The sequence below is a fragment of the Tauraco erythrolophus genome, chromosome 22 (assembly GCF_009769465.1).
Source record: "Tauraco erythrolophus isolate bTauEry1 chromosome 22, bTauEry1.pri, whole genome shotgun sequence".
Lineage (NCBI taxonomy): Eukaryota > Metazoa > Chordata > Aves > Musophagiformes > Musophagidae > Tauraco > Tauraco erythrolophus.
In genome coordinates this window covers 1,876,439-1,886,467 of record NC_141486.1, presented here as the reverse complement: position 1 = coordinate 1,886,467, position 10,029 = coordinate 1,876,439, and positions in this window count along the sequence as shown.

Genomic DNA, 10,029 nt, shown 5'->3' with positions numbered 1-10,029 from the left:
CCGACCCTGCCCAAAAACCCCTCATCTGCTCTTTTTCCCCATCCCGGACCGGCCCGTGTGGCGCCCGCCGAGGGGGAAGGGAGCGAAAACATGGCTTTTGTGATCGCCCAACACTGGCTCAGCCGTGGAAGGAAGAAGCCATCGGCGCCAGAGGAGTGTCCTGTCGGGCCCGTCGAAGGAGCGTGCTAAGGAGAGCTCTGGAGGAGACAAGTGGGGCTTTCCACGGCACGCAGCGGCGGAGCGGGAAAGCGTTTTTCCCACCGGCTTCGCTCTTCGGCAACGGCCGCTTGTTGGGCGCGAAAACGCGGGGAAAGGAGCCGCCGCGGTGTCATTTCCAGGCAGCGCCTGGTATCGACCGCCAGCAGGTTTCTTTGGGAAGTCTGTGCAATCAGGAAACGATCGCGCGACGGCTCACGACTTTCCACCCCCCCTGATAACAGTGTGTGCCAAAATCCTCAGCCCGGGAGGCACTGGGGACATGGCACGCCGTGACGTCAATAACCTTTGGCCAGAACTTGCCACTGTCCCGGCACGGCCGGGAGCTGCGGAGCCGCACCCCGGCGTGCCAGGCTGCTTCGACGTGAGCGACTCCGCTCCAGCCGGGCTGCTGGGAACACAAGCGTGTTTCCGTGAAGGGGCACCGTCTGCTGCTGATAAGGCTCTTACCTTTGCACTCCTGAGCCCCAACAGAGCAATTGCACCTTCTTCAAACGATAACTGGAAATGATACTACTAAAAATAGTATTTTGTTGCCAAACCTGCCCACGTGCCAGGAGCTGTGTGATGCCCAGATGTTCTCTGTGCCATTAGGAGCTGCTCTGCTGCGAGCTGGCAAACCAGAGCTAAACGGAAGGAGGCAGCTCCTCGCGATTCAGCTTAAACAACACAAGGGTGAATTTAAGGTTTACACAGGATCCGCTGTACTCGGCTGAAGCACAGGTCTGTGCTGCACCATCCTGCCTCACGGCCCTCGCCGGGGCCGCAGCCGCTGTCTGGGGTTGAGGATGAAGAGTGGGCAAGCGGGTAGTGACATTTCCCCGCCTCTGGTGACTCATGGCTCAGGCACGTACAGAGCCAACAATGTGCCTTTGTACTCGGGAGATCGCAGTGGATTTCTCTTTCGTGGTCTTGTCTGGTTGGCTTTTGAGCCCGTGTAAAGCCCATAAATCCTGAAATAATGAATCTCACAGTTTATCTGCACCTGGTGCAAAGAAAACGCCTCCCTTTGTGGGGATTGAACTTGACATCTGCTAGTTTTGCTGCATGCTCGCCTGCCTTTATAACAAAAAAATATTATTCAAAATTATAACAACAAATTATAACAAAATTATAACAAAAAAAGTCATTATTCATCTCCTCCCCTGCCAGTCAAGGTTTGAGAGCCTTCTATCATTTCTGTCAACTGTTTCTTTCCTAGGCTGAGTCAGTGGAACAGTGTTAAGGGCTCAACAGTGAAACTTGGCTGGCAAGCGAACGCTGTGGACCTAATCCCCTGCGTCGCTGTATTTACACCCATAGTTAACCCCGGAGTAGTGCTCGACTGCTGTTACTACGAGGCTCCTGGGAATCCCGCTCAGCACTCACACTTGGCACAAAAACGCATGCTCGATTACAAAACCCGGGTGTGATGATGGCAGGGGACAGGACCCGGAGGGTGTGACAGCAGAGTGCCACCATGTAGCACAGGCATGAGTTCCTGGTGTCCCAGCAGCACCAGGGCACAGCTGATGTGGCAGCAGGATATGGCATGTACAACATCCACACCAGACGTGGCACATACCGCCTGCGAGGGAGGTAGGGCTGGCAACGGTAGGATCTGCTGGGACAAGCCCAGGTACAGCCAGGTGACAAGGGAACGGGGAAAGAGCGGGGCCCAGCAGGACTCAGGGAACGCATGATTTCACCTTAAATCCCCAGGAGACATCTCATTTCCTCGCCCGTTTACAGGGCAGAGTGGAACTCTGCCTGGCGCAGCTCCCGCTCTGGGTTTGTGTCCGTCGCACCACCACGTGCAACAGAGCACAAAGGGAGAGGGAAGAAGGCAGTAAATAAAAATAATCCATTGTAACTGGGCTTCTGCAGAAAATTTGACTTTGTACCTTACGGCGCTGATTTAAAAACAGGACAGTGCCAACATAGAATGGTCCCAGGATAAAGACCGTCCTTCTGGCCACCACTCCAGGCACCAGTGATGCTGCAAAGGCCTTAGGGAGAACAGTGGCCAGGTCTCCAAGCTGGCTGCACAGTTGGTGGTAAAGGATTGAAAGTGATTTCTGTCACCTGTCACACTGCTGAGATGGACACGGCGGGTCCCACCCCACCGTGGTGGTGGCACGTGGAGAAGAACGTTTCCAAACGGGAGGATGCAGAAACACGGGCTGAGAGAGCCCGGCGCTGAAGAAAAGTGCCTCAACTGACAGAGCTGCCCAGCCTGTTTCTGCCTCTGCTCAGAGGGCTGCAGTTGCTGCGTTTAACGGAAGATGAGCATGCAGGTGACTGTCAGCATCGGAGATAAAGGGGAAAATTGCAGCTGGGAGTTCAAGCCAGACTGGCTCACTTTGGCAATTAAGTCAAACAGAGCCGTGACAAAGAAAGTGGCTTATTGGAATTCGATGCCTTCTGCCCTCCCAAGGATATGCTTTATTTTGGAGCTGGTCTGTTTTCCCCAGAGGGATTCTTGGGCCTTTAGCCTCCCTTGAATTTCTCCAGGGCTCTGTTTCTCAGTGCCTAGGATGGTGCTCAGAGATCGCCCTTCCTCCCAGGAAAAGGCACGATGCTTAATGCTCTGTAAGATCCTTAGCGATCCAGCCTGCACTCACGAAGCTGCAGATCCTGCTGGAGCTGTGAATCGCTCTGTACTGTCCCTGTCACTGGATTTGCACCTCTCAGATGGTCTTGTTTAAAGCATCAGGAGTTTTTACCTCCCTCCCCTTTTAGCTGCATCTGGGCCTCCTGCACCTCTGGAGCTCTGCTCTAGAGTTTTCAGCATTTCCCTTGCTGCTGCCGTTCAGAGATGCCCAGTGCCTGTTATTTCCCTCACCTGCCAAAGCAAAGCATCTGCCAAGTGGCATTTCCTGGGTCTATAAACTCAGTCAGAGAACAACAACAAAAAAAAGCAAACAGAGAGAAAACCTGCTTTCCCAGAAACGTGTCTTTTTATTAAATCACGTCTTAAAACCTAGAAACATTCAATTATTTGAAACCTGGTTATCATACACGAAGCAGCAGATAGTCTCAGAGAAACATGTTAACAGAGGCAGCAGAGATGGCAGACGTCTCCTGTGTCACAGCCAGGTTTGCCCCACGCCTGGGCAGCAGGCAGCCAGCCAGAAATCACCTCAAAAACCAAGGAGAGCGCTTTGGAGTAACTTTCTTCTGACTTTTCCAAGGAGCCACCTGCTGGTCCAGGGCGCACTGAGACCTCAGAGCTTACAATCTTTGTTTTCAAAACTCTCCGTTAACTTTAAGACAGCTTTGGCCCCAAACTGGCATGCCTCAGGTGAAGTTCTCTGACCCAGAGGCTCTCTTGGGGCCAACCTTTCAAGCTCCTTATGCATCTGCTCTGCCTTCAGCTTCCCGCTGAGATGGGATGAGCGGAAGAGGGACCTGAGCACTGGGCCACACCGCAGGCGGGCACGCGCAGACCCAGCCTCGCCTGGGCAGCCTGGAGCAGCTCAGCGGGTGCAGCCAAGCCACCCCCAGCTTGGGTTTGGTTTTGAAAGGTGCACGGTGCTCTCCACTCCCTCTGACCTCAGCTGAGAGCATAGGCTTTATCTTCACGTGGTTTGTCAAATGGGCACGCTGGGGTGGTTTGGTCCCCCCCGTTGTTTTGACAATTATACTTCTTTTTCTCATTTGGATGAAAATAACTTGCTCAAATATCTCAGAGTTTAGGAGCATTACTAGATATAACCTATCCTTCTCCAGGATCTCTTACCTGATCCATTTTCAAAGCCTGCACTGTTACCTTTTCTACTTGTTATTCACACGTTTAATTTTCTTTTCAGAAAACCCATGATGCCCCCCTCAGTGGCAGCTCTGCCGTAGCAAAGGGAGGGCTCACAGCTGAGCAAAGGAGCTGGAGATGAAAACTGGAGCCTGAACTCTGAGGGGAAACAGTAAAGATCCCAAAAACGCATTGACTCCCAGCCCCATGAGAGCTCAGTTTTTGCTGTTGCTTGGTGTCACAGCTGAAGTCACCCCCGGTTCCAGGAATAGTGGTGTTAAAGAACAACAGGAAACACACAGCGGAAAAACTACAGCCCCTTCTTGCTCATTCAGGTATGACTCTAGCCTGGTTTCCTGGGATGGGGAACACCAAACTCACTTAGTTTCTTCCGTCACCCCCATCTTAACACCCAGCAAAGTCGTGTCTCACGCAGCACGGGGCATAGCAAGCGTCGGGGAGCAGGATCCCAAGGGCCTTGCTTGGCTGTACTAATCTGCAATGGTTTTAGGGCATTTCAAATGTAAGGGCAAAGATACCTGTCCTTGAGTTCCCAGCTCTGCACCAGCTGCGAGTTAACAGGACCCTGCAGTGGGGACTACATCGCTGCAACTGAGTTTTAGCACTAAATAAATACATAAATAGATAAATAAAATGATCTCGTAACTCCACACTTTTTGAATACCACCGACGTGCACCTGTGCTGGTCCTGAGCCAAAGGCCAGTGTGACCGTGGCAGTGCCCAGTCCCTGCCAGCTGCCGCAGCCTCCTCAGCACCCCTGAACTGCAGTGCAGTCTCCCCAGGTAAGAAACATTCCCCAAGTACAACTCAACACGTCCCCTGCACGACCACGGGAGGAAAAGGCCACTCGGACACACAGGAAGCCCACGGACACCAGGAGCAGGGCCGTGCCCGCAGGTTATTGCTGTAGGGACTCGGTGGGCCGCAGGAGGGGCCACCCCGTGACACGGGATGGAAGCTCGGCTCCACCGGCTGCTCGAGGGTCTCTGCGAATACGTTTTGCTTCGCTCAAGGCTTAGCGGTGCAGGTGGAGGGGCTCCTCTTGCCCAAGGTTTGTAGGGCCATTACTGCTGGGACTAACCACCAGTTCATTTGGGTGCTAAGGAAGGAAGACTGGAGTGCCCAATTAACCCAAGACAGCCTGCCTCCCCGCTGTCCTAATGGGAAACAACCCTAGATGGGTCTTATCTGTCCTTACCAATGTCAATTTTAAGGATACTCTAAAAGCAATACAACAATGTGGAAAATTATGAGGTTGTATTGCTTCCTTAAAATGTACTAAACATTCATGGAAAAATGCAACTCAGCTTCCCTTCAGATGGCTGCTTTACATTTAATGCCTACAACGTTCATTCCTTCCAGCCTCAGTTTTTCCCACTCATTGGCAGTATGTTGGGCTGAATTTAGTTCTGAATCAAAGCAGTTACAAAGCAGTATCACAGGAACTCTCAGGAACATCTTTCACTCCCAAATGTATGCTATCCTGGCAACTCCTGAGCTACACTTGAGGCACAATAAGAAAATAACACTTTTAATGTATTAGGTGTAGCTGTTTGTTCACATATCACTTTGTAGTTGGGTCCTATCACTCTTGACAGCTCGTGCACAACCTCAGCACGAGACTGGGCACTGGCATTTTAGGCAGAGACAGCAAACTCTGGTATCTTAACTCTGAATTCTGCTGATTACACAGCAGGATCACCTGGGAGTAACAATGACCACAACCAGGTTTATGGTCATCAAACCATCCATTTACTCACTCAACTCGAGTATACGGTATTACTAGGAGGGTGACTTGTCATCAAGACCGTAACAATTTCCAGTTGACTTTGGCTTGTGTTTCCATAGCTGAGAATTAAAAAACACTCCCATGGAAGATGCAGAAAGCCACGGATACTCTGCGATCAGTGGGACAAAATACAGGAACACAAACAAGTTTTTATGGATGGTGTGGAAAATGGTAATCATTGATTGATATCCCTTGGGAGGATATCTGCGTGGCATCCTTCAGGAAGGGCTGTCTGTATCATCAGCTCCAGGGATCAGCACAGCAAAACCCCGAGCACAGAGCGATTCAGCTTTACGTGTCTCTGCAAATCCACGTCTCGGCGTGGGCAGTGTGGCCCGATCGCTCGAGGAAGGATGACACAACCCAGCGCATCCTCTGATACATGGTTCCGGCAACACGTGCCAATTGCCAGGGGCCCTGGAAGGATTTTTTTTTTAATCACACAGTAACACACCTAATCCTGGACCAGAACATTAATAAGTGTGACTCTTAAACTGGGTTTTGATGAGTCGAATGTTTACACTTACATCAAGAGAGCAGAGTGAGCCTGTCGTTCCACCTCCTGTCTGGGCCGGGATTAAGGACGCACTCCCGTTTCCAGATCCCGTCGGGCTGGCTATTTAAAATTCAGCATTTTCCATTCTTTCCACTAACCCCGCTTCTGTTGCCTGAAGATGCCGAAGCAGCGTTTGCAGTCACTCTGCCAGCAGAGCCCTGGGAACAGGAACTCCCAGCCACAGGTCACTAAGGCAGTCACGTCCTGAAACAACAGCAGCTATTTGTGAAACGGATGCGTGCCAGGAGCCAGCGAGGTGCTAACACAGCACGGACGACAACCATAACGCTGCCTCACGCTTCACCACACGTGGCAAAACAAGCGGAGGCAATCGAGGGGGAGCATCTCCCCCAGAACGTGGGAAAGAGCCTGTGTGTGAAGAGACGCCATGACCACACGTACACGTGCGCTTCGGAAGCCGCTGGAGCAGGAAAGCTGTGCTGAGCTGCAGGCGACAGGTCCAGGCTGAGAAACGAAGAACAAATTCATTTCCAGAGTCTCCTCCGCCGAGGCGGAGCGGAGCGGAACCCCTCCGCGGGCCACGGCTCGGGCGGCTCTAGAGGCACTCGGAGGCAGAAGCGGGTGGGATCCCACGGGTGTGCACAGCAGAGTCCTTGCATGGGGCAGGATGAGTTGGCTGGTTGTCTTTTGCAGTCAGATGTTTTGCTAAAGCCACAGGGATTTTTCTGGTTTTGTTTTTCTTTTTAATGCAGGAAGGGATTATCTGCTAACTCATCCATTTCCCACCCCAGGCCTGGAGGTCAGCTGCAAAGGGAAGTTGGTGGTTGAGGAGAGATGCGTAAAGTTTTATCTCAATTTTCTACCCATTTCTACGTCCCTCAGGTAACTTGAATTTTCTTCTTCCCTTTCCTTCCCAGAAAAATGAAAGGAAAAGAGAAAAGCCTCTCTGGAAAACCCAGTACAAGACAAATGTCACATCCAAGAAAGCAACTCCCCCAGACCTCTACAGCTGAGTGAATATTCTCTGCAGGCACCAGAGCACACGGCTGGGGGCTGCTCCCAGCATGTGAGCCAGGCTGAGGAGCAGCAGACTGGACAGCTGATGCACTTGCCGCCCACCCTCCTCCTCTCCTGGAGGTCACAGTCCCAGCGGAGGCCATGGTTTAACCAGCAGACTCTCTGCTGATGTCCACCAGGACAGACACGGGTTTGAGGTCACATCCAATACTGCCTCACAGCAAGAGCAGCAGAAACTCCCATGTGTGGCTGGGGTGAACAGCCAGGGTTGGCACTCAATTTAGCCATTCCAGTTTAATCTGCTTCTCTCCAGGGTTAACCAAGTGCCCCCATTCCTCCAGCCCTTGTTAAAAGCAAATCCAGACCCCCCAGGAGCTGGGGTAGTGGTTCCCTGTGGTGGGGCTGAGCATAGCGGTGTGAAAGGGCTGTGGATCCTCTAAGAGAAGAGGCAGGGACGGGAGCTCGACCTCACCGTAAGCTGCTCGCTCCAGCTACCCTCACGAGGGGTGAGCTCCACCAAGCCAATTCCGACGGCAATCATGGAGAACAAACAGGTTTCAGGGCTTCGGACAGACGCACCCCAAGAGCAGGGAGCTGAAGGCTGGAAGAAGCAGGGAGAAGTGGAACGACAAATTGTCCTGCGTGCTCAGCAGCCGCAGCTCCCCCAGGCAGAGCGCCGGGCGGGCGAGCCATGCCCCGCGGGCACTGCCGAGGCCTGGCCTCAGCATCCCCCGGAGAAGATGCTGCAGAGGCACCCAGGGCACAAGGAACAGGTGCTCAGCCTCTGCGGAAGGGACGTCCTGGCTGTGACCGTGCCATGCACTGGCGGCGAGCGCACACCCAGAGGTCATCCTTTACAGGCTGGTCCAAGAGAGGAAGTTACCAGATCTATTTTTAACTCTGAAGTTCAAATAATGACTTTTTTTTATTTTTGCACCCTATCCTCTGCTGATCCCTTCCTTTCCCAGCAGCCACTAACAAAATTCAACCGGTTAAAAAGGGGAAGAAATTTGTTTTCCTCTTTCAGAAAGGGTTAACTTCAAGACACTATTCGCACAAAGGACTTTGAACGTCAAAACTCTATTGTCTTTCCAGTCACAGCTTTTAGAGTATTTCATCTCTTTAGTCAAATGAATGCTACAAAGGAAATAATATGCTCATGTCACAAACATCACAAACTATGAGGAATATAGATCTTTGGGAAAGAAATGCATTCATCGTTTGTCATCATACTGCGCCATAGCCAACCGCACCAGTAAGACAGTCCGTAACGCTCAGGCAAACATACATCCTCCTGTGGGAGTGAGCAGCTGTACAATCTGCCCTTCTGCTTGGCACCCCCAGTCCTCTGAGTGGTCAATGAGAATAGATATACAGTAGTTGTACAGAGACATCACTGCCGTGGGTACAGAAACGGGCCCTTTCGCAGCTAAATCAGATTTCCAATAGTTCCACGATGCTACATTCATGCTACCAAGTTCATCGAATTGGGATTTCACTTTAGAAAAGAGAAAGGAAGAACAGTGTGTCTGTCTCCAGTTAGGAGCAAAACCACCGGGGGTAAAAGGGTCAGAAAGGGAGAGAGTTTTGTGTCAGCGTTTTAATCCTGCCACTACCAATTCCTTCTCCAAACAACACATGACTTCGTGCTTTCATCGCACCTACAGCTCCCACCTCTCACCAGCACAGCTGGAGGAAGCTACCATGCTAAAATTGAGAATTGGCATAAATTTTGCTTTCTTTCTTACCTCTGGCATTTTCTTCCAGAAGCTACAGACCGGTGCCTATTATCCCCTTCACTGCAAGTCTGGGAAACATGACCGAGTCAAGAGGACAGGCATCCAGCCAGGGCTGACATCCAGCTTCCAAACCTCCCCGAGGTCAGGCCAGCGCAGCAGGACAGCTTCCCAGCAGCTCCAAATCAGAGGGGGAGGCAACAGCCCAGACAAATTTGGTTCAATATGTTGCTTTCAATGACTTTAAGCCATCTCTCTCCATCTATTCCTCTCCTTACTGTATGTACATTATTTTTTCAAAAGTTTTGCTATAAAACTGCTATAAATGTACAGGGTTCAGCAGTTCTAGCCAGAGGCCTGCTTCCCAAAATTACAACCACAGATATGTCACGGGGAAGGAGCACTCTACACATCAGAACAACTAGTTCTTTTTTTTTTTTTCCTAAGTATTTAAAAGAAGATTTGTACATATATTTTCCTTCACTTCACAATCAACTAATTTTAGATACCAGGAAATCAGGAAACTAAGGTAATCCTTCCCAGTTATTCTTCAGTATATTTTACTTATAAAAGAAATACCTTGTACCACCTCCCAGAATTGCCAGTGACCTACGCAGACTGTAAGTAGTATTTATCCTCTGAACAGGAGAGCAGATGACAAAATCCCCTCCCAAAGCAGAAAGCAAGCCCCCGACCTAAACAAACAAAAAGTATATATATTCCAAAATATATCCTTAAACATCAAGTACAAATCTGGGTTCTCAAACCACGGCTGCTCTGACAAAGTTCTGGGCTTACTCTGTCCTGCACAGGAAGGGACGTGAGCAGCTCAGACCAAGGAACAGGTCTTTTTAGCATCGGAAAAAGAGGTGGTTTATGCACAAACAACTGGCAATCAAGTGAACATAGGGAAGATCCAAACTCATGCTACAAACCCGTGCTGTGTTCTTCCAGAACAGTCTCCTCGGAGGGTTTCTGATGGCGTGTGACCGCGCTGCTCCA